At 36.4% G+C, this 27,990-nt stretch overlaps 1 long non-coding RNA gene across 1 annotated transcript; it reads left to right on the top strand.

Moving 5' to 3' along the window:
• Positions 1-3,463: 3,463 nt before the first annotated feature.
• On the top strand, positions 3,464-16,827 carry LOC129462809 (uncharacterized). The gene is made up of 2 exons (XR_008650958.2): positions 3,464-3,564; positions 16,677-16,827. It is a non-coding gene; the product is annotated as an uncharacterized lncRNA (long non-coding RNA).
• Positions 16,828-27,990: the final 11,163 nt, after the last annotated feature.

Genomic DNA, 27,990 nt, shown 5'->3' with positions numbered 1-27,990 from the left:
TGTACTATAATTATTTAATCATCCATACATATCTCTATCAAATTTTGTTCTGTCTAAACTATAATTTTTTAAAAATATTGTATTTACTTCCTATGTTCCTTCTTTTTGTCTGTCTCTTTGAATTTAGCTACTATAAGGTCAAATATTGACATTTTTGCAGGAAAATTTGTAATGTTTATGGAATAGATTCTTCTTTTAGGTCTGATATGCAAAGAGTTTAGAGATCATCACTCCCATTATAAAGCTAAACGATCTGAAAATTGATCACTTTTCCTGGACTCCTCAGAGAGCTGAGTTTGCAGAGCAAACTGCCATCCGGAAATTTGAAGGGAGAGACAAATCTAGATAGTCACAGATGAGATTTTCTTCCCTGGAGCAGAAATTATTTAACTATAAACTGGTAGAACTTTCAAATAGAAATTCTGATACATTTTTGGATACTAATTGTGGACTTGCTTGACGGTAAGAAACTGCTATGGTCGCACTTTGAAGAGGCCTTAGACATTCATGAGTTTTTTTCTCCAGGAATTTCCCTAGGGTTTTCAAGGTGAAGAGCCAAGAGAGTTCCCCTCATGGCTCTTTCAGGGGAAGGGAGGAGTAACCCTTTTTAAATGTGGTACCAGATAATTCTCCATAACGATGCCTATGCTCCAGGATAAAAGTCTTTATCTTACCTGGAAGAAAGGCATTTCCCTCATTCCAGACCCTTCTAGCCTTCCTCTCTTACTTAAAAGAGGAATCATTTGTGAAGGTCACAGCCCAGGGATACAGGCTCACTAAGAAACAGAAATTTAATTATAAGATTATAGAATACTTATCTTTCTGCACACATTACCACCGCACCATCATCATTACATCATAATAACAGTGGATTACAGCTGAAAAAGCTGCAAGTTGCCAACTCTACTTGAGGAGGAACGTTGAGGAAGCCCAATGATTATATGAAGATTTAAAAAGAGGGATAGCAACAAAAGCACTTGAAGCTTCTGGCACCTAACGCTGTAGCAAATATTGAACGCAGAGCAACAACTAGCCATTCTAACAACAAACATCACAGCAAAGGCCTATTTATGTCAGTTAATATTACATATGATGTCACAGTGACACAGGAAATTTTCCCTGACCCCTTCATGGGCCTCGCCACAAGGGTGCTTCACTTACTCAGCCCACAGCTCTCAAGTCTTCATGGGAGAGGAAGCAAGCAGATGAGCGGATGTAGGAGCTGGGGCAAGTGCTTCTGGGCATCAGCAGGAGCAAAACTCCATGCGGGTCCCATGGTAGCATCTAGGCAGGGAGTACCCATGATCCTCAAAGCCCTAGAAGGCAAATTCTACAGAGCATTCTTTTAGCTTTGCTGTCCGCAGATGGCTTAAGTGTTAAACAGCTCACTGGGTCTTCTGCCTTTCCACGTGAGATGGTTGCTCTTCATCAGTGAGGAAAGAGGGTCAGTGTGACAGCCTTTAGCATCTGCACCCGTAGCAACCAAGCTTTTGTTCGGGGTTCAGGAAAAAGGTCATGTGAATGAATTGAAGGATAGTAAATGTGGAGATTTTATTGCCAATGAAAGTGGTTCTCAGCTGGAAAGGAGATGGAGTGGGAAGGTATCCTTCCTCTGAAGTTCAGCTGTCTCTGGCTGACTCTTCTCAAAAGTCCTGACATCAAGCTGTCCCTCTGAAATCAGGCTGTTTCTCTTTGATGTTCAACTGGTTCTTCTCTTCTCCCCATCTCTACTCTCTGACAGTGAAGCCCGGGTTTTTTATGGGTACAGCATGGGGGGCAGGGAGGATCATGGGTGGTTTTTGAAAAGGCAACCATTGGAGCAGGAAAACAGGAATACATGTCCTCAATTTGGGCTACAGTTCTAGGCTTGAGGGTGGGCTTTGCCAGGGACCCCACTTTTTCCTGTCTAGAATTTTCTTGCCTTCTGTCCCAAACAATAGTGACTGATATAAACCATATTTATGTAATACTATCAGACCATACACCATATATACCTTTAAACAAAAACAAAATTACAAATTTGCTGAAAAGAAAAGGAAAAGAAAACACAACCTTAATGGACAAAATAAATATCATAATTAGATTTAGATATAATACGGATTTTGGAATTATCAGACAGGGAGTTTCAAATAACCATAATTAATTATGGCAGTAATGGGAAAAGTAGAAAAAATACAAGAAGAAATTCATTATTTTATCAGAGAAACAGATTTTAAAGAAGAATCAAAAGGAAATGCTATAAATTAAAAGTAATAGAAATGAAAACACCTTTGATTTGCTCTCTGGTAGAATGACATGAGGAAAAAACACTATGCTTGAAGATATGCCAATAGAATCTTCCCAAATTGAAATGCAAAGAGAGAGATGTTGGAAATAAAGCTTGGAGTTGCAAAGAAAATGGACACTTAAACAAATAATTTCTCAGCAAGGCAAATTTACTTCTGCAGAAGGGTGCTTCTCACAAGTCTGTTTGTCCTGAGAGCACGCTGAACAAAGGATAGAAGGAGTTTTTATTTCTAATGCAGCTTGTCCCTGTCAGTGTGTCCTGCCTCCTTTGGCTGGAGTTGGACCACACAATTTAAGCTGAACCTGGTTGGCTAACTTGAAAAGTGCAGGAATGCAGTTGCACTGGAGAGAAGGACAGTTTTGACAGGAAGGGCTGTTGTGATGGGAGGGGTAATTTATCGAGTGGGTAGCAGATGTGGGCTCTGTAGAGAAGGACTGACAGGAGAGTTGTTTACTGAAACCAAGACAGGGAGGCACAAAGAGCAAGGAAGTTTGGCCTTGAAAGTAGAGAACAAAGAACAAGGAAACTAAACAAGTTAAACCTTTGAAGAGGAACTTTTTCTTGTATCTGAAAACTCCCCCCTTTTTAATTTTTATAAGTCTTCCTCTTCAAACCTTTTTAACATTTCTTGACTTTGTTGTTTTGCTTGGCCTTTTAAAAGAAAATGTTCATTTGAATAGGGAGGGGGGAATTGAGGGAGTTTTTGGTGAGAACTGTTTTAATAAGTTTTTGTATTAATCTCAAGGCACAGGGTATGATAGCACATCCTATGAAAATAAGTACACCTATGACAATTGCAAGGGAGGTTAGGATTGAGGACATGAGCCCTTTCCATTTACCAAACCTCTTTCCATAAAACTTGTGAAGGGGTCATTTGTCCCACAATTTTTGGCCAGTTTATTTGATAGTGAGGTGAGACCTTGTAGGGTTTTGGTAATTGTTCCATTGGAGCTGTGTTGTTGGGGATAAATGTACAACATTCGATTTTGATCATAACACAGACTCCACCTTTTTTTTTGCTAGTATCATGTTTAATGCTATTTTATTTTCCTAAGCCATTTGACTGATGGGTTTTAATTGTTCAGTGATTCCTTTAGTAGCATCCCTGGTATAATTAACAAATTGTTGTTGATTGTAATATATGTAATTTGTCCAATCTACATTTTTGTTTATTGTTGATCACCTGAACAACATGGACTCAAACCCTGTAGCTATTGGATTTTGAGCTTTAAATTCATCTGGTACCTGTCGTGGGACTCCCAAGCATCTATGTAAATGTGAGTGTTAAAAGATCTGGATGGGGTGCTTCTTCTAACTCAGTGGTGATTTTCTTGCTTACTGTGTTGGCAGAATGCCAGGGTGAAAGGGATGGTCAATTGGACTAGAGCATAAGTGCTGCTCCAATTATTTAGCATAGAACTCCACCATACCACCATACATCTGCTCGGGAGTGAACAAGAGCAGCTAGACTGGAAAGTCTTAGTTTCATTTCACTCTTTTAGGTCTCTGAGAGACGTCAGTTTCTCCCCCTGTCATGAGAGACATGAGGTAAAATTAACATCTGAGGCTGTAGGCTTGATGGCTATCAGGGGCTGGCCAGCAGAGCCTTTGACTTCAGGAAATAGTAGTGAGAGAGTCTTGTACACCTTACTACCCCAGGATATGAGGTTTTGAAAGAGACTTATCATGCAGCTCATGCCCAATTGGTGAGAGGACCGTCCATGTGGGAAAGGGACTTCTGGCCTGCCTGCTGCACAAGCATAACAGTCACTTTTATTTAATTTGGGAATAGAATATTTACTCCATTCCAACCAGGCATTTGTATCTTCATATCATGTTTCCACTGATAAAGTTTGTTCTAAATCTCTAATTTCTACAATATTGACTAAGGCTTTGTTGTTGGAAATAATAGCAGTTTGATCAAGAGAAGGTTCTGGGGAAGGAGAAAGGAAAGGGGGTGGAAGATCAATAAAGCTTATTTTAAAAGATCCTATTGGGTCTGTCCTGGAATGAAAATTAGCTCTTAGGCCATAGAAGTGACTTAGAGTGGGGTTAGTGTTGGTGGAGGTGGGGACAGTGATGGAGATTTGCAGAGGATTACACTGATGAAGCTGACAATTAGAGGGAGTTACTCTTTTGGTAAAGTGGATTTAGGGTTTTCGATCAATGCAGCCTCTTCTTGGGGAGGTCCAGCCTGATATTTGGTGGTCCAGATTACATCTCCCCAACCATAGCAGAACCTTCATTCAGCGCTTCGTGCAATTCTGGTATAAGTGTCACTATTATAGGCAGATTTTTTTATTCTAGAGGGGCAGAGATACTTGTCAATAGAGGATAGCTTTCTTTGGTTTTGGAGATCCCCACAGGGCAGAATGAGATAAGCATCAAAAGTGATAACTTGAGGTAGGCTTGATCTAGTTACATTAATAATCAGATGACTAGCTGTAAAGTGAGGAAAGGTGACAGAATAATATAGTAGATACAAGAGGGTTAGGTTTTTCTTAGCTTTAGTTTGGTAGAGCTTTCCCCTGGAATGATGGCCCATAATTCTGTAGATGGTGATGCTTTCTTGACTCGGGTACGATGAGTCCATCCTTTCTCTGCTGTTCAGACTGTGGTTTCAGTGGTCAGGAGCACTAGGTAAGGTCCTTCCCAAGCTGGTTCGAGTTTTTCTTCTTTTTACTCATCAATGAGGACATGATCTCCAGGGGTGGCACCTGTGCTAGGAGACTTTTGGTCTTAAGAGAAAGTGGAAGATAGATCAAGTATATAATTTTTGAGGTACTGATCTTTTGTTTCAAATGTAGGAGCGTCAGTGGTGGATGTAAATAAGGAAGCCCATATATCACTTCATAAGTGAACAAGTCGATATCTTTTCTAGGTGTGGTTTTGATTTTTAACAAGGCAATGGGATGACATTTAATCCAGGGTAAACGGGTCTCTAGGACTAATTTAGTTAGGTGGCTTTTTAGAGTGTGGTTCATTTTTTTCTATTTTTCCTGAGGAAGATGGATGCCAAGGGATATGGTATTCCCATTTTATGTCAAGCACCTGGGCTAACTTTTTAATCACATGGGCTGTGAGATGAGTTCCATTCTCTGAATTACTGTTCTCTGTCACTCAAAACCTGGGTATGACTTTTTAATTAATGCTTTAACTACATTACTGGTTGTTGCACTTGAGAAGGGGATGGCTTTTACCCAGTGAGTAAAGTGGTCTACTGTTACCAATAAGTACTTCAGGTGACCAACTGGGGACATTTTAGTGTAGTCAATTTGAACACTTTGGAATGGCCTTAGGCCTGGATCCCTTCCCCAGAGGGGTGATTTTTTAAACTTTGCTTATTAGTTTTCTTACATATCAAGCAACTGATTGTAACCTCTTTGGGTAGGGTATAGATTCCTATACACCTATAAACTGAAAACTGCATCACACATAGCTTGGGGTCCCCAATGGGTTTCTTGATGTAGTTGAGACAAGATCTCCCTATTCTTCGGAGGTCGTAAGTGGAATGATTTCTTTCTTTTCCTCTCATTCAGGATATTCACTCTTAAAATGACCTACTCCACATTTGAAACATTTATTTTGTCCTTCCACTTTTCCTATTTTTGGGTTCCCTGGCTCTGCCTTCTTATGCTCTTTGTATGGCCCAGCAAGTGGGGGCTTAAATTTTTTATGATTCCTGGGTCCTTGGATACTTTATTTAGATGCATGTGGCCTTTGGGTGATGGAGAGTAGTATCAGTGGTCTCTATTTTCTGGGACCCCCTCTTGGAAAGTAGAGAGTATAATTTTTCCTTTTTTTTTGTTTTTTTCTCATCCTTTCTTATATATACTTTTTGAGCTTCCCTTAGAAGTTCTATGGATTTATTTTTTTCAATTTTCTCTCTTTTGTAATTTTTTGAGATGTCTGGTCAACTATCAGCAACAAAATGAAGCTTTAACATTCCTTACCCTGGAGGATCTTCTAAATCTAGGCCCACATGTTTTCTCATTTTTTGTTTAAGTCTATCTTAGAATTCTATAGGTCCTTCATCTTTCCCTTGTTGTATATCGAATACTCTGGGCAGGTTTTGGGTCAGGGGAACTGACTTCTGAATCTTGTTAATTATCATTTCCCTAAGTAAGGTCTTTCATGTTTTTCTGGTGAGCTGTGTTATTGTCCCACTGGGGGTCTTGGGCTGGGAATTTTTTATCTATTGCAGGAACATTTTGACCAGGAGGATGTTCACATTTCCAGACTACCATAGCAGCCCTGAGAATCATGCTTCTTTCCTCCCCTGAAAAGAAGATGCCCAGGATGGACATTAACTCGGCCCAAGTGTACAGTTGTGGCCTCCAAAATGAATTAATTTGATCTGCTACCCCATAAAGGTTACCTAACAATGGCTTGAGTTCTTTCTTTAAATTTTGGACTTTTGAGCTGGTTAAGGGTGTATTTACAAAGCCAATACCTCCTCCTCTAAGGGGCACTTCCCTTAAGGGGAAGAGGGTTGGAGCTGATTCCTTAGAGGTGAAGGGGAAAGGGAAGTTTTGGATATCCTTTTTACATTGTTCTATCTCACACTGCAGCTTTCCTGGGGGAGGCACATGCTCAAGCCTGTGGCTAGGGGAAGCATGGGGCATTGATTCAGGGTTATATGTCAGAGGAACTGAGTGAGGGGATTCCTGTGTGTCTGCTTGGAGTGGGGGATTTGGTGGAGGCAGGTGGTCTACTGGGTTCTAGATGTTAGTGGGCTGTTTAGGGGTAGAGACCTCACTCCTTTCAGAGGAGTTGGCTTCTGGCTTGCCCCCTATAGCCTTTAGGGGGTAAAGGAGGACAGGTCCCTGCCACCAACACAAGACATCATCTATTTCCTCCTGGGAGATGGGACTTTTGTCATTGACATACTCTATTAAAAGTTGAAAAATCTGAGGGCTTCCATTCCAAGATGGCCAAATAGGAACAGCTCCAGTCTGCAGCTCCCAATGTGATTGACACAGAAGACAGGTGATTTCTGCATTTCCAAATGAGGTACCTGGTTCATCTCATTGGGACTGGTCAGAAAATGGGTGCAGCCCACGGAGGGCAAGCCGAAGCATGGTGGGGCATAGCCTTACCTGGAAAGCGCAAGGGGTCGGGGGACTTCCTTTTCCTAGCTAAGGGAAGCCTTGATAGACTATACGAGGAAAATCGGGACACTGCTACCTAAACACCTTGCTTTTCCAAAGGTCTTAGCATACGGCACACCAGGAGATTACAACCTGCGCCTGGCTCAGAAGGTCCCTCGCCCATGGTGCCTTGCCCACTGCTAGTCCAAGATTGAACTGCGAGGCTGCAAGCTTGGCTGCGGGAGGGGCGTCCGCCATTGCTGAGGCTTGAGTAGGTTAACAAAGTGGCCGGGAGGCTCAAACAGAGTGGAGCCCACCACAGCTCAACGAGGCTCGCCTGCCTCTGTAGACTCCACCTCTGTGGGCAGGGCATAGTTGAACAAAAGGCAGCAGAAACTTCTGCAGACTTAAACATCCCTGTTGGACAGCTCTGAAGAGAGCAGTGGTTCTCCCAGCATAGTGTTTGAGCTCCGAGAATGGACAGACTGCCCCCTTAAGTGGGTCCCTGACACCCTGTGTAGCCTAATTGGGAGACATGTCCCAGTAGGGGCCGACTGACACCTCATACAGCTGAGTGTCCACCTCATACAGCTGAGTGTCCCTCTGAGATGAAGTTTCAGAGGAAGGATCAGGCAGCAATATTTGCTGTTCTGCAATATTTGATGCTCTGCAGCCTGCGCTAGTGATACCCAGGCAAATAGGTTCTGGAGTGGACCTCTAGCAAACTCCAACAGATCTGCAGCTGAGGGACCTGACTGTTAGAAGGAAAAGTAACAAACAGAAAGGAATAGCATCAACATTGATAAAAAGGACATCCACACTAAAACACCATCTGTGGGTCACCATCATCAAAGAGCAAAGGTAGACAAAACAATAAAGATGGGGAGAAACCAGAGCAGAAAAGCTGAAAATTCTAAAAACCAGAGTGCACATTCTCCTCCAAAGGATTGCAGCTCCTCGCCAGAAATGGAACAAAGCAGGAAGGAGGATGACTTTGAGAAGTTGAGAGAGGAAGGCTTCAGAAAGTTGGTAACAACAAACTTCTCAGAGCTAAAGGAGGATGTTCAAACCCATCGCAAGGAAGCTAAAAGCCTTGAAAAAAAATTAGACAAATGGCTTACTAGAATAAGCAGTGTAGAGAAGACCTTAAATGACCTGATGGAGCTGAAAACCATGGCACGAGAACTACGTGATGCTTACACAGGCTTCAGTAGCTGATTCAATCAAGTGGAAATAAGGGCATCAGTGATTGAAGATCAGATTAATGAAATGAAGTGAGAAGAGAAGTTTAGAGAAAAAAGAGTAAAAAGAAATGAACAAAGCCTCCAACAAATATGGGACTATGTGAAAAGACCAAATCTATTTTGGATTGGTGTACCTGAAAATGATGGGGAGAATGGAACCAAGCGGGAAAACACTCTTAAGGATATTGTCCAGGAGAACTTCCCCAACCTAGCAAGGCAGGCCAACATTCAAATTCAGGAAATACAGAGAACACACAAACATACTCCTTGAGAAGAGCAACCCCAAGACACATAATTGTCAGATTCACCAAAGTTGAAATGAAGGAAAAAATGCTAAGGGCAGCCAGAGAGAAAGGTTGGGTTACCCACAAAGGGCAGCTCATGAGACTAACAACTGATCACTCGGCAAAAACTCTACAAGCCAGAAGAGAGTGGGGGCCAATATTCAACATTCTTAAAAAAAAGAATTTCCAACCCAGAATTTCATATCCAGCCAAACTAAGTTTCATAAGTGAAGGAGAAATAAAATCCTTTACAGACAAGCAAATGCTGAGAGATTTTGTCACCACCAGGCCTGCCTTATAAGAGCTCCTGAAGGAAGTGCTAAGCATTGAAAGGCATAACCAGTACCAGCCACTGCAAAAACATACCAAATTGTAAAGACCATCGAGGCTAGGAAGAAACTACATCAACTAATGGGCAAAATAACCAGCTAACATCATAATGACAGGATCAAATTCACACATAACAATATTAACCTTAAATGTAACTGGGCTAAATGCCCCAATTAAAAGACACAGACTGGCAAGTTGGATAAAGAGTCAAGACCCATCAGTATTCAGGAGACTCACCTCACATGCAGAGACACACATTGGCTCAAAATAAAGGGATAGAGGAAGAGCTACCAAGCAAATGGAAAGGAGAAAAAAGCAGAGGTAAAACAGACTTTAAACCAACAAAGTTGAAGAGTCAAAGAAGGCCATTACATAATGGTAAAGGGATCAATTCAACAAGAAGAGCTAACTATCCTAAATATATATGCACCAAATACAGAAACACACAGATTCATAAAGCAAGTCCTTAGAGACATATAAAGAGACTTAGACTCCCACACAATAATAATGGGAGACTTTAACACCCCATGTCACTATTAGGCAGATCAATGAGACAGAAGGTTAACAAGGACATCCAGGACTTGAACTGAGCTCTGCACCAACCAGACCTAATAGACATCTACAGAACTTTCCACCCCAAATCAACAAAATATACAATCTTCTCAGCACCACATCGCACTTATTCCAAAATTGACCACATAGTTGGAAGTAAAGCTCTCCTCAGCAAATGTAGAAGAACAGAAATCACAACAAACTGTCTCTCAGATCACAGTGCAATCAGATTAGAACTCAGGATTAAGAAACTCACTCAAAACCGCACAACTACATGGAAACTGAACAACCTACTCCTGAATGACTACTGGGTAAATAACAAAATGAAGGCAGAAATAAAGATGTTATTTGAAACCAATGAGAGCAAAGACACAACGTACCAGAATCTCTGGGACACATTTAAAGCAGTGTGTAGAGGGAAATTTATAGCACTAAATGCCCACAAGAGAAAGCAGGAAAGATCTAACATTGACACCCTAACATCACAATTAAAAGAACTAGAGAAGCAAGAGCAAACACATTCAAAAGCTAGCAGGAAGGCAAGAAATAACTAAGATCAGAGCAGAACTGAAGGAGATAGAGACAAAAAAACCCTTCAAAAAATCAATGAATCCAGCAGCTGGTTTTTTGAAAAGATCAACAAGATTACTAATAAAGCAGAAAAAGAAGAATCAAATAGAAGCAATAAAAAATGATAAAGGGGATATTATCACCGATCCCACAGAAACACAAACTACCATCAGAGAATACTATAAACTCCTCTACTCAAATGAACTAGAAAATCTAGAAGAAATTGATAAATTCCTGTGCACATACACCCTCTGACGACTAAAGCAGGAAGAAGTTGAATTGCTGAATAGACCAATAACAGGCTCTGAAATTGAGGCAATAATTAATAGACTACCAAGCAAGAAAACTCCAGGACCAGATGAATTCACAGCCTAATTCTACCAGAGGTACAAAGAGGAGCTGGTACTGTTCCTTCTGAAATGATTCCAATCAATAGAAAAACAGGGAATTCTCCTTAACTCATTTTATAAGGCCAGCATCATCCTGATACCAAAGCCTGACAGACGCAACAAAAAAAGGATTTTAGACCAATACCCCTGATGAACATTGATGCAAAAATCCTCAATAAAATACTGGCAAACTGTATCCAGCAGCACATCAAAAAGCTTATCCACAAAGATCAAGTGGGCTTCATCCCTGGGATGCAAGGCTGGTTCAATATATGCAAATCAATAAACATAATCCATCACATAAACAGAACCAAAGACAAAAACCGCATGATTATCTCAATAGATGCAGAAAAAGCCTTCGATATAATTCAACAGCCCTTCATGCTAAAAACTCTCAATAAACTAGGTATTGGTGGAATGTATCTCAAAATAATAGAAGCTATTTATGACAAACCCACAGCCAGTATCATACTGAATGAGCAAAAACTGGAAGCATTCCCTTTGAAAACTGGCACAAGACAGGGATGCCCTCTCTCACCACTCCTATTCAACATAGTGTAGAAAGTTCTGACCAGGGCAGTCAGGCAAGAGAAATAAATAAAGGGTATTCAATTAGGAAAAGGGGAAGTCAAATTGTCCCTGTTTGCAGATGACATGATTGTATATTTAGAAAACACCATTGTCTCAACCCAAAATTTCCTTAAGCTTATAAGCAGCTTCAGCAAAGTCTCAGGATACAAAATCAATGTGCAAAAACCACAAGCATTCTTATACACCAATAACAGACAAACAGAGAGCCAAATCGTGAGTGAACTCCCATTCACAATTGCTTCAAAGAGAATAAAATACCTAGGAATCCAACTTACAAGGGATGTGAAGGACCTCTTCAAGGAGAACTACAAACCACTGCTCAACGAAATAAAAAGGGACACAAACAAATGGAAGAACATTCCATACTCATGGATAGGAAGAATCAATATTGTGAAAATGGCCATACTACCCAAGGTAATTTATAGGTTCAATGCCATCCCCATCAAGCTACCAATGACTTTCTTCACAGAATTGGAAAAAACTACTTTAAAGTTCATATGGGATGAAAAAAGAGTCAGCATTGCCAAGACAATCCTAAGCCAAAAGAACAAAGCTGGAGGCATCATGCTACCTGACTTCAAACTATACTACAAGCCTACAGTAACCAAAACAGCATGGTACTGGTACCAAAACAGAGATATAGACCAATGAAACAGAACAGAGCCCTCAGAAATAACACCACACATCTACAACCATCTGATCTTTGACAAACTTGACAAAAACAAGAAATGGGGAAACGATTCCCTACTTAATAAATGGTTCTGGGAAAACTGGTTAGTCATATGTAGAAAGCTGAAACTGGATCCCTTCCTTACACCTTATACAAAAATTAATTCAAGATGGATTAAAGACTTAAATGTTAGACCTAAAACAATAAAAATCCTAGAAGAAAACCTGGGCAATACCATTCAGGACATAGACATGGGCAAGGACTTCATGACTAAATCACCAAAAGCAATGGCAACAAAAACCAAAATAGACAAAAGAGATCTAATTAAACTAAAGAGCTTCTGCACAGCAAAAGAAACTTCCATCAGAGTGAACAGGCAACCTACAGAATGGGAGAAAATTTTTGCAATCTACCCATTTGACAAAGGGCTAATATCCAGAATCTACAAAGAACTTAAAGAAATTTACAAGAAGAAAACAACCCCATCAAAAAATGGGCAAAAGATGTGAACAGACATTTCTCAAAAGAAGACATTTATGCAGCCAACAGACACTTGAAAGAATGCTTATCATCACTCATCATCAGAGAAATGTAAATCAAACCACACTGAGATACCATCTCACACCAGTTAGAATGGCGATCATTAAAAAGTCAGGAAACAACAGATGCTGGAGAGGATATGGAGAAATAGCAATGCTTTTACACTGTTGGTGGGAGTGTAAACTAGTTCAACCATTGTGGAAGACAGTGTGGAAATTCCTCAAGGATCTAGAACTAGAAATACCATTTGACCCAGAGTTCCCATTACTGGGTATATATCCAAAGGATTATAAATCATGCTACTATAAAGACACATGCATACGTATGTTTATTGCAGCATTATTCACAATAACAAAGACTTGGAACCAACCCAAATGTCCATCAGTGATTGACTGGATTAAGCAAATGTGGCACATATACACCATGGAACACTGCAGCCACAAAAAAAAAGATGAGCTCATGTCATTTGTAGTGATATGTATGAAGTTGGAAACCATCATTCTGAGCAAACTATTGCAAGAACCGAAAACCAAACACTGCATGTTCTCACTTATAGGTGGGAACTGAACAATGAGAACACTTGGACACAGCGCAGGGAACGTCACACATGGGGGCCTGTCATGGGGTGGTTGTCATGTTGGTTGGGGGAGGCATAGCATTAGGGGTAAAACCTAATGTAAATAATGAGTTAATGGGTGCAGCAAACCAACACAACACATGTATACATATGTAACAAACCTGCACATTGTGCACATGTACCCCAGAACTTAAAGTATAATAATAATTGAAAAAAGTTGACAAATCCAATCTTATTTGACCCAAACATTGGCCAGAAAACTGAGGGTCTGAGGATGGGTCATTTGGTGCAAATGAAACAACAATATTTTATCATTTATTATTTGCTTTTTTTTTCTTGTGTTTAGTCCTTTCATTATCCCTCTTTTATTTTAGCATGAGGCCTAGGGGACTGTCAGGGGGAATTTTATTATCCCCTTGACCCTTTTTGTCTCCTACTTTAGCTGGGATATTTTCCATTTTGAAGGCTGCTGAGGCTCAAGCCCTCATATTAAGGATTTCTTGTCCTCTCTTCTCTAGAGACTGGCTGAGGCTTAATCTCTCATATTAGGAATTTTTTTTACTTCCCTTGTCTTAGATGCTTAACCCACCCAACTGGAGGTATCTTGATGTCCCAACCAAGGAATACTTTACTGCCACCAAGGCTTTTCTTGCCTTGGAATGTCCTGACCAAGAAATACTTCATGACCTCCATGGCTTTTCTTACCTTGGTCCTCACCAAGAAATACTTCACTGCCCCCATGGCTTTTCTTACCTTGATCTGTGCACAGAATTACCTGGTCACCATGTTATATTTGTAGGCTTTCTCTCCCTGTGTTGCTGAGAGTCCGGTTTTATTCGTCATGCCAGGTGGGTCTTGATCTCTTACCCCTGTGGCCACCACAGTGAGGCAGTGGGATGTGTCTCATCATGAGAGATGACCAGAGACCCCACCCCAGAGGAGAATGGGTTCCCAGGCAGATCCCCAAAGTTGTTGGAAATAAAGCTCAGAGTTGCAAAGGAAACGAGCACTTAAATGAAGAATTTCTCAGCAAGGGAAATTTACTTCTGCAGAAGGGCGCTTCTCACAGATCTGGTCACCCTGAGAGCACACCAAACAAAAGAGGGAAGGGGTTTTTATTTCTAATGCAGCTTGTCCCTGCTGCTGTGTCCTGCATCCACTGGCTGGAGTTGAACTGCACAGTTTAAGCTAACTGGTTGGCTAACTTGAAAAGCACAGGAATGTGGTTACATTGGTGAGAAGGACAGTTTCATGGGAAAAGGGACATTGTGACAGGTGGGGTAATTTATAGAGTAGGTAGCAGATGTGGACTCTGTAGATATGGACTGACCGAAGGGTTTTTTACTGAAGCCAAGACAGGGAGGCACAAAGAGCAAGAACATTTTGCCTTGAAAGTAGAGAACAAAGAACAAGGAAACTAAACAAGCCTAACCTTGAAGAAGAACTTTTTCTTGTATCTTACCAGAGAGAAGAGAACAAAGCAGAATGAATGGATGTCCATAAACTATGAGACAACTTTAAAGATTTTATAGACCCATAACTGAAATACTAAAAAAAGAAGAAAGATTTAAAAAGAAGCAATATTTTAAGTAATATTAGGTAAAATTTTTTCAAAATTAATGACAGGTAGCAAACTACAGATCTAAGAAGCTCCAAGGACACAAGCGGGTTAAAGAGATAATTTTGGCAAATCAATTATATCTATCCATCTATTAATATGTTTATATATTAATAATTTTGGCAAAATATACTTCATACAGAATGAATAAGTTTTTTTTAATGGTGAACTCAGGTGGTAGGAGACATCTTAGTTCCTAAAGAGACCGACTTAATATAAAATAGTATAGTAAAAGGAGTGTTTTTGTGACATTGAGGTCAAATTTGATTTAATTTAATTGTAGGACTTGTTGTTGTTTGGTCAGTTAGTATAAAGAAAAATCTTTACAGTCACAATAGCAAAAAAACAAGTGTGCAATAAAACTTTTTAGTTTACTGCTTTTTAATTTTGTCTGTAATTTTTATCATAATTTTATGTGTTATTTGAAAGCAAACAAACGTGAAGATGTTATGTCAAATGTTATATACTTTTATGCATCTATTAATAGTTAAAAATAGACACTTTAGTTTATAATTATTTATATTTATGCTTTAAATAATTGTGTATAATTATTCAGATTTATATTATAATACCACTTAAAACCGTTTAAATGCTAATAAAAATAAAACCAATTAAGCCTTTGTACTCCGGCACACACTTTTTAATCTCTTTGTCATTTTAAGAACAGAAGAGAATCAGTTGCTCTCAGTGTTCACAGAAATCCCTGTAAAGTAAGTCTTTACTTCTGACTTCACCCATGGGACATTTTAAAATTTCCCAGTTATTTTCATGTTTGCTAGTTACTCTGAGAGAAAATGAAGACTAATACATCTGAAACCCTTGCTGGGGTGATTGTTTCTCTTCCTGTGATTTCCAGCGATCCCTGTAGACAGAACACACAGAATTATTTCATGCTTCATCTAAAGGCCATTATCCACACCTGAATTGATATATTTTTTAAACTTCTTCATTCTGAGAAACACATTTGGGGAAACTGACATATTGAATATCGTCAATAATTCCTTCTACTTTAATAGCTGTGATAACATGAGAGAAAGATGAAGCTTCTTTCCTTGAGGAAATAATATTTGAGTAAACATCTATTATTTTATTTTTCTCTATTTTTCATTGTCTTGTTTCCTTATTGGCTAAAACAAGTGCCAGCAGTAATTTTCACTAGTAGAGCTAGGGACACCAAGAGGAATAAAAAAATAGGGATGAATAGCTGCCGAAAGTGCTTCGTTAGACTCCTTTCCACCTGGAAATCTGGATCCTGAGTGTTCTGTCTCCAGGTGCCTTGTCTTGGCTCTTGTCACGAAGTATTTCTGACATGAGACGATTTGAAACTTCACATGACCAATTAAAATAGCCTCAACTGCCTATTTAGTGAGATTTGCTTAATATACTCAGAAGAGTTAGTGCTAGTAACCAGAATAATACATTCTTTTGTCATATACAAATAGACAAGCCAGGACAGAGTATGTGACACTGAATATTGTCTGTAAAACTGACTTTTAGCTTTTATGTGTGAATTGTTCAGGCTCTAAAAGTGACACTGATACCACAAATAGGAGATAAGTGAAATGATTATGGAAGAATATAATCAATAAGCAATGAACAGTAATTATTTATTGGACAATAAATCAATAGGAGCAGCTTGTGCACATTTTCATATTGTCACACACATAACAGATAACTAGGCATAATCCATAGAAAGCTAAATCCTATCGCCCCAAATAAGTGACTGATTTCATAAATATTTATGTGTTCAGTATATCAACTTGGCATGAACTCCTTCTGAATTAGTGATATCCTACATGGTCTATTCCTGATAATATCCTGTAGTCTATTTGTGAAGGTTTAAAAATTATGCTATTTATTTCATACTAAATGTAAGCATCCTGGCATTGTTGTGAATATATCTTGTTAACTTATATGTGTCAAATTATTTACAGATTCAGAAAAACAATCATTTGTCAGCAGACCCGCATGATAAGACATACCAGAAAAGTCCTTCCGACTGGAAGAGAATTACTTCAAGTGAAAATTCAGATTTACAGGAAGAAGAAAGGCAAAAATAATAAATACGTGTGTATATGTAAAAACTATTTTTCTCTTTTTTGATTTATTTAAATCAAGAAATTGAGTTATTTAATGAAAATATAATAAAAATATGCTTTGAGATTTATAATAAACATCAATGTACAAGACACTGATAGAATAGAGATTGATGGATATCAACAGACGTACTTGTTGTTTCTCATATTATAAGTGAAATGATATGCATATGATAGGTAAAATGGTATAATATTAATTCAAATTAAATTGGGAAAAGTTCATTTATATAGTGATTCCTAGAAAAGCAACTGATGGTGGGAGGCAAAGAAATATAGTAGTATGTCCAGACAAAGCATAAAAAATACTGAATTAGTTGAATTACTGATTTTAAAAACTTAGTCATTCAAAATAATCAGGAAAAGAGAACTTAAAATAAGTGAGGTATGTACCAAGTACCATTATCCTCATTTTACAGATAAAGATACTGATACCAAGTGAAGTTAAAAAATTCGCCCAAGATTAAATAATTATTTAGTGTAAATTCTGTGATTTAGAGACCTGGCTTATCCCAATTATGCTTGATCTTTAAACAATTCTGAATAAACATTTTAATTATAATTGTAACTGAAGAAAAATATAGGATTTGACTGGATATGATTTGATTATAAATATCTCTGCTGAAAAAACTTTTATATAAAATGTGAAATAAAGTTGATTTAGGTAAACTCTTATTCTGCTTTTCTTTTATTGCTGCCTTTTCTTTCTGCTTCTTAATTTTTATTCAAAAAGCAGTCATTTAAACAGTATAATAAGGTCACATAACTATATGCCAATAGAAAAGAAAAAAATAACAAAAATTTTAAAATCATGCAAACCAAAAGTAATAGAAAAATACAAGAAAACAAGGAATACAGGAAACAAGTAAAATATAAATAATAGGAGTATAAATAGATCTAATCATATTAATAGTTACACTGAATGTAAATTTACTCCCAATTCAAAATTAGATGGCAAGATTATCAGAGTAGATTAAAATATGAAATACCCAACTCTGTGATATCGTCAACAGCTCCATTTTAAATATAAAGACACTGATACTTTAAAAGTAAAAGGATAGGGAAAATGTATGTAATAGAAACACTAGTTATAAAAAAGAAAATGTGACCATATTCATATTAGAGAAACTATATTTAAAGACAAATGGTATCACTAGAGATAAAGAGGGTCATTTCACAGTTATTAAAGCGCCACTTTTTCCAAAAGACACAATAATCATATAAGAAGATATGCTTAATAGAACTTTCAAACATAAAATAAAAACTGACAAAGTACAGGACTGAATAGACAAAATTTATAATTATCATTCAAGATTTTATCTTTCCATTTTAGGAATGAATGGTATAAGAGTAGACAAAATGTAAAGGACATCTTTTTTCAGACATGACAGAGTAATTATTATGCTCGGTTTCCTACTAGCAGCAACTACAAAAATAGCAAAATATATCAGGCACAGTTTTTAGTCATGGGAAACAGAAATTTTAAGATGGCAATTGCTAAAAGAAAGTAAATTCATAAGATGAACCCTACGATTACCCCAGTCAATGACCTGTGAACAATTTCTCAAATCAAAACTTTGCCATTCTGTTGAGCTAAGGAGGCATGTATCAGAATTTGCGGCTGCTGAAGTGTTTGGAATTTGGGAGATAGGGCACTTAGAAAAAAAGAAGAATGAGACACAGGAAAGCAGTCTGGGGGTTTCCCTCAGTTCTTAGTTGAGGGGTAGGCTGTGTAAATGCAGAGCAAAATCATATAATGTTAATAAAAGCGGCTACTGTGAGGTTGTGAGCAGAAAATCAATACCAGAGGGCACACATTATGAAACGTTTGTTCTAGCAGGTAGTTACTACTCAAGATAGATCTCTTTGAATTGCTTATCTTACTTTTCCAGTAGAGCTTGTCCACATTTCTTAGAGCAAATAATCAGAGATGGAAAATGACTTAGTTTCATTGCTGGCTTTTTTTAAAAAAAATAACAAAGGTCATAACTTCCTTGGGAATAAAATCAATTAAAGACACAGATGGCTTCTTCTAAAACTCGGTGTTTCTTGCAATCATCAGAGACAGTTGTCTTTTCAATGCATGCAGATTGCTCAGGAAACAAACAACCCCTTTGCAGATTGCTATAGAAACACAATTAAATAAGGTTCTAGAGACACTTAAGATCTCCATCTACTGGGGCTTTTGAGATTAATTCCTCTGAAAAACTTTCCATCTATGCTTCTTTAATGAGGTTTCTGTTACCACTAAAATGTAAGAGTCCCTTGACCATTCATAATCTCATACACTCATTACCACATAGACTTGGCTTCTTCTCTTTGGCACACATTCCCCCACTTCACATCTAAGAAAATGAGCACACAGACTAAATTCCTGTCTTAACCATCTGTAAAGCTTATTCTCTGATAGATAAATATTGTTATATGTAGTTGATTTCATTACTGCATACTTACTCCATCTATTATTCCCAGTTAAATCTCCTTTCCTTTTGGCATATTCTTTGCTCTGTGGCTTCTCAGGACGGCCTCTCACCTACATCACATGTACCTCAGTATCAATACATGAGTTCAGTCATACTCACTTTACAATACCACTCCATATAATCCTAATACTCTTTCTTTATATATAATACTCTCTTTATAATCGTAATACTCTCTCTCTCTCTCTCTCTCTCTCTCTCTATATATATATATATATATAGTCTCTCTATATATACAGTCATCTAGTCATTATTGCTCCCTATCCAGCTTCAGACCTTTATTTACAATCTGGTAGGCAGTAAATTAATTTACATAAATTTATTTAAGTTATCAAATATTTGTTTATTGTAATTTATTGAAAATATTGACACTGAACTCTTTCACACTAAGTCCTCCTATTACGTTCAAGAATTTAAAATTGTAATGTGGATGAGCTAAGTAATAACTCAGCATCTCTCTTTATTTACTCATGTTAGCCAGCCATCCGATTTCCATAGACATGTCTTGGAGTTTATAGTTGGCTGTGTGTCATAACTGTTTAACCGCCAATTCTCAGAAAACAAACAAAAAAATTCTGATTTGTAGATTTACATGTAATAAATTCTTGCATTGAACATAAGTTGGAAGGAGATATGCTTAATCTGCTCCAGCATCCCACTGTTTATAGCCCAGAACTTACATACTTTAAAATTTTCGGATAACAACTCATTACATTTTACTTGCTGCCAACTTCGTCATTTGCAATTATACAACTTTCTTTATATATCTAATGTAGACTTCAAACTAAATCACCAGAACTTTTCCCTTACTGAAGTCACTACTTCCTTGGCCCATTATCCTGTGTTTCAAAGCCTGGCAAAATTCTAGCATTAGATCAGTCTATCTGCCGGTCTTTTCCATATCTGTTTTAAGCTACTAAACAAAAATGGAAAATATCTTATAACTTTAGGCTTTATGTCTTTAATTCGTATCAAGTTATCTGACCCCAGTTTGGCCCTCAACATTTACCAGTTTTCTGTTTCCCTATACAATCAAGAATCTATTCTTATTTTTAGAGAAAGGGTCTCATTATGCTGCTCAGGCTGGAATGTGGTACCTATTAACAAGTGCAATTGTAGCACACTACAGCCTCAAACTCATGACCTCAGGCAGTCGTCCCGCCTCAGCCTAACGAGTGCTGGGACTATAGGTGCACACCACAGTGCCTGGTTTTAGAATGTCTTTCGGTCTACTTTACCTAAATTTCAAAATCTACTATCATCATTCTCATGTTTTGACAGCAATCACAGAAATTTTTCTTCATATAATCAGTCAATGTAATCCCACCACTCTGGATCTCTTCATCCCTAGCTTTCTTAGAATCCTAAATCTTACAATTTCTCCCTTTTTGGCCAGTATTTTCACTCCCCTCTATGTGATCTTTTAATCTAGCATTAATATGTTTCAATATCTCCTTTAAAAAATTTGAATCCTATGTTTTATAGGAATTCTTCCTGTAGCTGCTTGACAGAGAACTTATACTGTCTCTTCTCTCCGATGTAACATTTCTACCTCATTACATTGAACTTGACCATGACCTGTATCACCCCAAAAAACCTGGAAGGATTGTCATGCTAAAATCACTAGTAGACTGTGTTTTAGCATGTGCTTTAAACAGCAGATGATATCATTGATATTCTGCACTCCTTATAATTCTCTTTTCTTTGTTTTCTATTTCTTGATCCTTCACTGTCTTCCTCTTAGATGACTGCTTTTTGTTTTCCTCAAGAATGATCTTACTTGTTTTCCTTCTCATTCATATCATTATTATTTTATTTATTCCTATGTACCCAATTAACATCAGTCTTTCAAATCTATATTTTTATAATAAGTTCCATAACCTGGATGATTATACATTTATGTGCCACAGACATGTAATTCAAAGTTAACATGTCTAAAGCTGAGCATATATTGTCTCCTCAAATATGCCTCTTCTCCCATGATCCCTTTTTGTGAGTGACTCCACCTCTACACGTTTACCTGACTAGAAATTTGGTCAACACTCTTGAAACCATGTTTCTTTCCAATAATTTAATCACAAGTTTATTTTTGAATATTCTACTTTTTTGATCTATAAACTTCTTTTCCTCCCCACTGTATATCTCTTCTTTTAGAAACTCATCATTTTACTCAAGTTATTTTGACAATATCCTTCCATCTGCAGTCTTACATACAGTAAATTTATACCATGGCCATAGTAAATATTGTAAAATGCACAATTAGTAGCATAACTTTTCAAATTAAAATACTTCAATGCTCAGTATTTTATTGAAGATAGGTAAATTACAAAAAAGAAAAAATAAACATCTCAAACTGACTTTTTTATTTGCATGAGAAATCTTTAATCTATACTTAGATTCTTTAAAATAAATTTTGTTAAATGCTACAGTGGTAAAGAAAATTAAGAAACTATATTAAGTTAGCTGCTATAAGAAATAAGTCTCAAAATTTTAGTAGCTTATAAATAAAATTTTCTCTATCATTAATTCTAAAATACGTGTTTCTAATGGGTGGTAGAAAGTGTATTTCTAAATACTCAAAGGTCCAGGAGACTTCAGCATCTTCACTACATGATTTCTGAGTCACTGTAGAGTCAACATCCAATGTCAGATGGAAGAAGATAGTGGAGGATGGTGTGCTGGCTGATTCTGCAAACAAAACATATTACTTTATTTATTTAGGTCTGAGTCCATTTCAGAAATTCTAGAAAATAAGGTCGATGCCCATCACGAAGACAAGGAATAGTTTATCAAGTAGTAGCCTCTCTTTATGGTGTATAAGAAACAGCAAGATGGCACACTCAATCTATAATTTCTTATTCTTGCCACTATTGTTGAGAATATGTTACCTAACTATTATCTCTCTCAATGTGCATGCCAATTTTTTCTAATTATTATTAGTGAACCATAACCCAAAGCTCCCTGGAATTTTTTTTTTATGTCTTTTCCTTCCTCTTTTTTGTTAGATAGTTATGTGATGGCTCAGTCTGTCCGAGCCATCTTACAACTCTGAAGTTGGTGCCGAAAGAATCACAGGTATGTTGTTTCTGTTACCATTGCACTGTCAAACCAGTAGGCCTGTACCTGTAGACTTGTCGTACTAATAAATCCTAAAGAGTCCTATTTCTTTAAGACGGTCTAGTCAGATGCTTTATAACTTGCAGCTAAAACATCCCTAATAGATAAATCTAGCAACCAGCATCATGTAATTTAATATTTGTTTTGCTCATAGGCTCTACTATTTTGCCTTTTAATGCTCTACATACATTCTGTATTCAGATTTCAGAGGGAAAGGGGGATGCATAAAATAAATGTATTGCCTCATATGTTAATGCGCTTGCTACAAAACACAAGAAGTGTGGAACTAAGCCATACCGATCAAATTTATGGTTTAAAAAAATTGCGATCTCTAAAATTTGGTATTATTAAGTTAGAAATTTAATGGATAAACTTGAAGAAAGTCATGTCTCAAATATAAAAGAACATTTATTCTTCAAAGATTTCCTGTGTCCTTTTAAAATATTTATTTGTAAGAAATATTTTATATTTGTTGAATTTTAAAAATTTATTCTCTTCCAGTGGTTGATGCACTGTTACCTATTTATTGATAGAGGGAAATATGTATATATTTAAATTATATATAATATATATAATTATTATATAATATATAAAATAATTATATATAAAGATAAAAATATATATTTATATATCTTTAATTACATTCAAACAGGTAATGTGTTGTTATACAAAGTTAAGAAAGCACAAAATAAAGTGCAGAATAAGTTTCTGTTGTATCCTTTTAACTCTTTTACTCAAGCCACCTAATTCTTTTTCTCCAAAGCAAGCACTAATACCTGTTAGCTGTATTTTCTTCTTGAGCCTACACAAATGCCAGGCATCTATACAAATTGTAAATGTATGATTATTCAGTCACTCTGGCAATTTTGTGTTTTCATCTGCATTACCATTGGTAGGCATTAGAAAACGTGTCAAGTTACTGTTCAAAAAAGAATTTTCAAGCTTAGTCAGGCATTGATGTTTGCAAGTATGTAGATTTGTAATATGTTAACAAATAAATAAACTGGAAAGCAGATATTCTTTGGTTTTATTGTAACTGATGATCGTAGAATGAAAACATCAAAGATACTTCATTCTGGTCTCATCATTTATTTTTAGACCTAGTAAATCACCATTGTGGATCTCATAACTAAACATGATACATAATTCTGATAAGTTTATTTAAGAGGAAGAATAGCTTTAGATATGGATACTTGAACTGTAATTGGTAACAAAGAATATAATTTCATAATTCAGCTGGGATGAGAAAGGTGGAATTCTGTAGCAGCTTGCTGTTTGTGATGTAGAGATCTAATGGGCTCATAAATAGCCTTCAAGCAACCCCTGTTATTTTAGCCACCAATCCTTTATTGCTAATTTCAAAGACACCTGTTTCTCATCCTCTTTAGGGATCTTTAGTTGAAATCATGTATTTTCTCATCTTTGTGCACGCTAGCTTAGGTTTCAGTTATCTCAGAGCTGCTTTCATTTATCTCTTTCCAACTGCTAAACTTTTGTAGCTGTTGTCATGTATCTCCTATAATCTCTATTATTGTAGTTTTAAGTTTTAAAAATAGTATTCTTACAATAGCTAGAATAAAATTTCGTAAGGACAAAAAAAAATGTAAGTCTTTATCTTCTTAACCTGGAACTCCAAATTAGGTTTTCCAGATAATTTCTGATTTCTAGTATTTAGGGTGATATTTTTACAATAGTCATCTCAGAATTCAAAACACATATACTAACATTATGGGAACAACTTAAAATTGTGGGTGGCCTTTTTTTGTCAAAGAGTAGCTCAACTGAAAGAAAATTCTTGATAATTCATTAACTTATGAGACTTTTTTGATTCTTCACAACTGATAAGCTTTGATGGATTTCGTGAAGGGAAAACTACTACATATTTTAAACCTACTGCTATGAAATCATATCTCTATGAACTAAAACTTGAAGCCTTTTCAAGTGGACTTGTAAAAATCAAAGAGAAAAATGCAAAGTTTCCCAACTACATAATGTTTAATAAAGCATGTAATAAAATAATTCATTCAAAATCTAGCAGAAGGATCTGCTTTTAAATGTAAGAAAAGGCCACTTTTAGAATAATTTGAAAATACAGAGTAAATCCATAATGTGGCTTGTTTGGTAGAGTTTTAGGAATGTATGAGTGAGTAAAATCCTTTGGAATTCAAAATTCTGCAAGTCATTATTATGAATTCTGCTTTTGGCCTAGCTAGTACTCTGTACTCCGTGTTAAAGTTACTTGGGAAAGGCAACTATGCAAATTATCCTATTTAATTTATCTCCAGGCAGAAATCTGCAGAAACTTGGAAACCCTGAAGAAAATTGTTGAAGGTTACTCTTGCTCAGATGACCTCCAAATTGAAACATAGATTTATAATGCTTTTTTTGTTGACATGGACAGCAAATCAATGCGACAGACCTTGCCAAAAATGACCTCACTGACTTAAGGACAAAGGGAATGAGGCTTCATGAATTTTACTCAACAAGTCTTAGAGAAGTCTGTTGTTCTTTGACACAAACTTACACTTATTTATCACATGGAGATATGTGGGTTTTGATTCTTTTTCCTATACTTTTTTTATTGAGCGTTTCAGCACTTATTGCCACAAAAATGGCAAGTGAAAAATTGGAAATCAGAGATAGTCTTTGCTTTACAAAAGACCGCTCAGTAATTTAAAATTATTTTTCAAGAGAATCAAACATATTTTAATTGAATATGTAAGTAGAAATAAATATGACTTTTTGATTGATGCTCACAATTTTACCTAGAAGTGGAAGGCAGTTAATAGGCTGCTTCAACATCCTTAAAATTTCTCGGACTGTTCCCTGTAACACTTAGCCTTAAAGTTGGTACTTCATAAGATTGCTTTGTTGAAATTGTCTCAAGTAGAATTTTGATACTTTTTCAGATTTTGATACTTTTTCACTCATGTTACTGATACAGTAACAGTTACTGATACAGTAACATGACTGAAAAGATCACTTTCCTCTTTATTTTCTTAAGCAGAGTGTTTTTCTGAAAATATTGTTCCTTCATGGTTTAAATTTAAAAATAAATAACTAAAAACATAAAAATAAATAAGCAAGTCCTTGTTACTCAAGCTTTATATAATTTGCTTATTTCGTCCTATAGCCACACTCATTTTTGCACTTAGCAACATTCTGGTCAATCTCCATCATTCCTCAGTAACTCGGCAATTGCTTCACAGTCCAGATTTTGACAAAATTTCATCTTTGTGAATGATCCATTCAAAATCCTGGCCTCTTGCTTTCTTGACCAACTCTTCCAGTGCTCTTCCTTTCCATTTTTTTCAACCCTTTTTCTTTGGCCATATAATGACCTTTATTATTAATGTAAACTCTCCTGCCTTTGAATTACAAGTTCATAAATCCCAGTTACTCACCGTTTCCAAATTTTCAGCTTTCTTATTTTGTAACACTTGCAATACCTGTAATACAATTTTGTTGAATTGAATTACATTAAAATAAAAACTCAAGTGGCATAAGCATACTTCATTATAAAATATAGTATAAAATAGTTTAGCTAAAAAATTAATTTACAAAACGAAAATCAAAATAGATTAAAATTTTATATGAATTCAGTGTAATATTCAAATAATTCTGAGATGTAGTCTATTAAAATTACAGTCATTATTATGTGCATCATGTGTGTATACCTGTGTGTGTATGTATATACATATATTTATACATATACCTACAGATAAACACAAACACATATGCCACTATTTATAAATATGTTGATAATTCCTTCAATTGAAAGTATGAAGGATATAAAATATTTATTCAAGGTATTCTTTCTTCCAAATTTTTAATGACCAAGAAAGCGGGAGAGATTGTTTCTATTTTCCTATATCCAACACATCTGTATCCATAAAATACTCTATGCATGACATGTGCTCAATAGTAGAACGCCTAAATTTAAATATTTCTTTCTAGGTCCTACTTAGGTTTTGGAATGCAATATAATAAGCAATATAAAGAAAAAGAGAAGTTTAGTGAATATATAATTATTTGAAGCAAAAAAAAAGCCCACCCAGAAATAACACTTGACAGCAAACAAGCAAAATAATGTTTACCAGAGACAGTGAAAATAAAGGCAACATCAGAAAGAGAAAATATGCAATTGTCATAAAGTTGAAGAGAAAAATCAAGTCTTAATAAATTTCATGAAAGACGTATTTGTGTGCCAGAAAAGCATACAAGCAAACCAATGTTCATATAAAGCAGAATTTCTTCATCTCTAGGCAATTGTCATATTGGCATGGGTAATCCCTTGCTCTGGGTCTGACCTGTTCATTACAGGATGCCGGGCCAGCATCCCAGTCCCCTACTCACTGTGTGTGCTAGTAACCACCTCCTCCTGAAGTTGTAACAAAAATGTCTTTAGACATTTTAAGATATCCCCTGAGAGGGGCACAATCACCCTTACTGATTTAGGTAAGGGCACAGGAAAGTATCTTGCATGCTGTGGTGGAATCTGACTTCTGTTTGTTGCTTCTGCTCTTGTGAAAAGAAGAGTAGAGTTCATATCTCCTTGGTTTTAACGTCCTATTGGGTGTCAGTGACACTTACGAGGCATAGGCTAGGAGATTTAAGGGAAAGATGTATAACACTGGCAATGAGAAAAAGAACAAATAAAGTAAAGGGAAAATGAATATTTGTTTTTAATGAAGTAGAGTAAAGAATTGTTAAAAGAAAAATCTACTATGAACCTGTTGTACAGATGACCTCCAAACTATAGAGGTACATTTGTTATTTTATTCTTTTCTTTTTCAAGTTAATGCATACTATTTAAGTTGCTCTTATTTTCAAGGAAAAAAAAATCCTACCGTTTTCTACAGTTTCTGAAATGTAAAGATTTATAGAAAGCATTACACAGCAAGCTTCACAATTTGCATTACAATGTATGAGAATCACTGTATAACTCTGTTCCTGATGTTTTGTATTGATTGTACACTGTGTATTTCATTAGACTACCTTCAAAACTATTCCAAATGTGTTATAGATTTGCTAATTTCAATAAGCTCCCTGAGACTATGACTATTGCTATAAGTGACTAAAAATATATGCTGCAGAAAGGCAATGCTAGTCAGTCATTTTAACAGCTAAAATGTGAAGATTCAGTATGGTTTTAATGATTCATATTGATTGAGACCACTCTCTGAATTGAACAATTGAGATAAATTTTTGGTTTCAATGTATGTTGGTTTACTTATTTTTTTCTCCCCACTCTGCAAATGTATATTTCATAAAGTTTGATAAATTTGCCTATGGCAACTGTGACACAGAATCCCAGGAGTTCATGTGGAAAATTCAGATTCTCGAGTGGGTAACAGAGCAGAACAGGGTAGATTCTGTTTAGCATCTATTCTACCATTAAACTTGACATCACTCCATTGTACATTATGGAGTAATATTATTAGGGTCATTTAAAGAGGACTCAAAGTAAAAACCTGAATATAAGCCTGTAACAAGGCATCACTTTTTTCACATATTTTAAGAAAAGAGAAAAAAATGTTTTGCCTCAGTGATCAGGT

Source organism: Symphalangus syndactylus, chromosome 2 (assembly GCF_028878055.3).
Source record: "Symphalangus syndactylus isolate Jambi chromosome 2, NHGRI_mSymSyn1-v2.1_pri, whole genome shotgun sequence".
In the NCBI taxonomy this organism is placed as follows: domain Eukaryota; kingdom Metazoa; phylum Chordata; class Mammalia; order Primates; family Hylobatidae; genus Symphalangus; species Symphalangus syndactylus.
The sequence above is the reverse complement of the archived record's forward strand: the minus strand, read 5'-3'. Positions and strand labels throughout refer to the sequence as shown.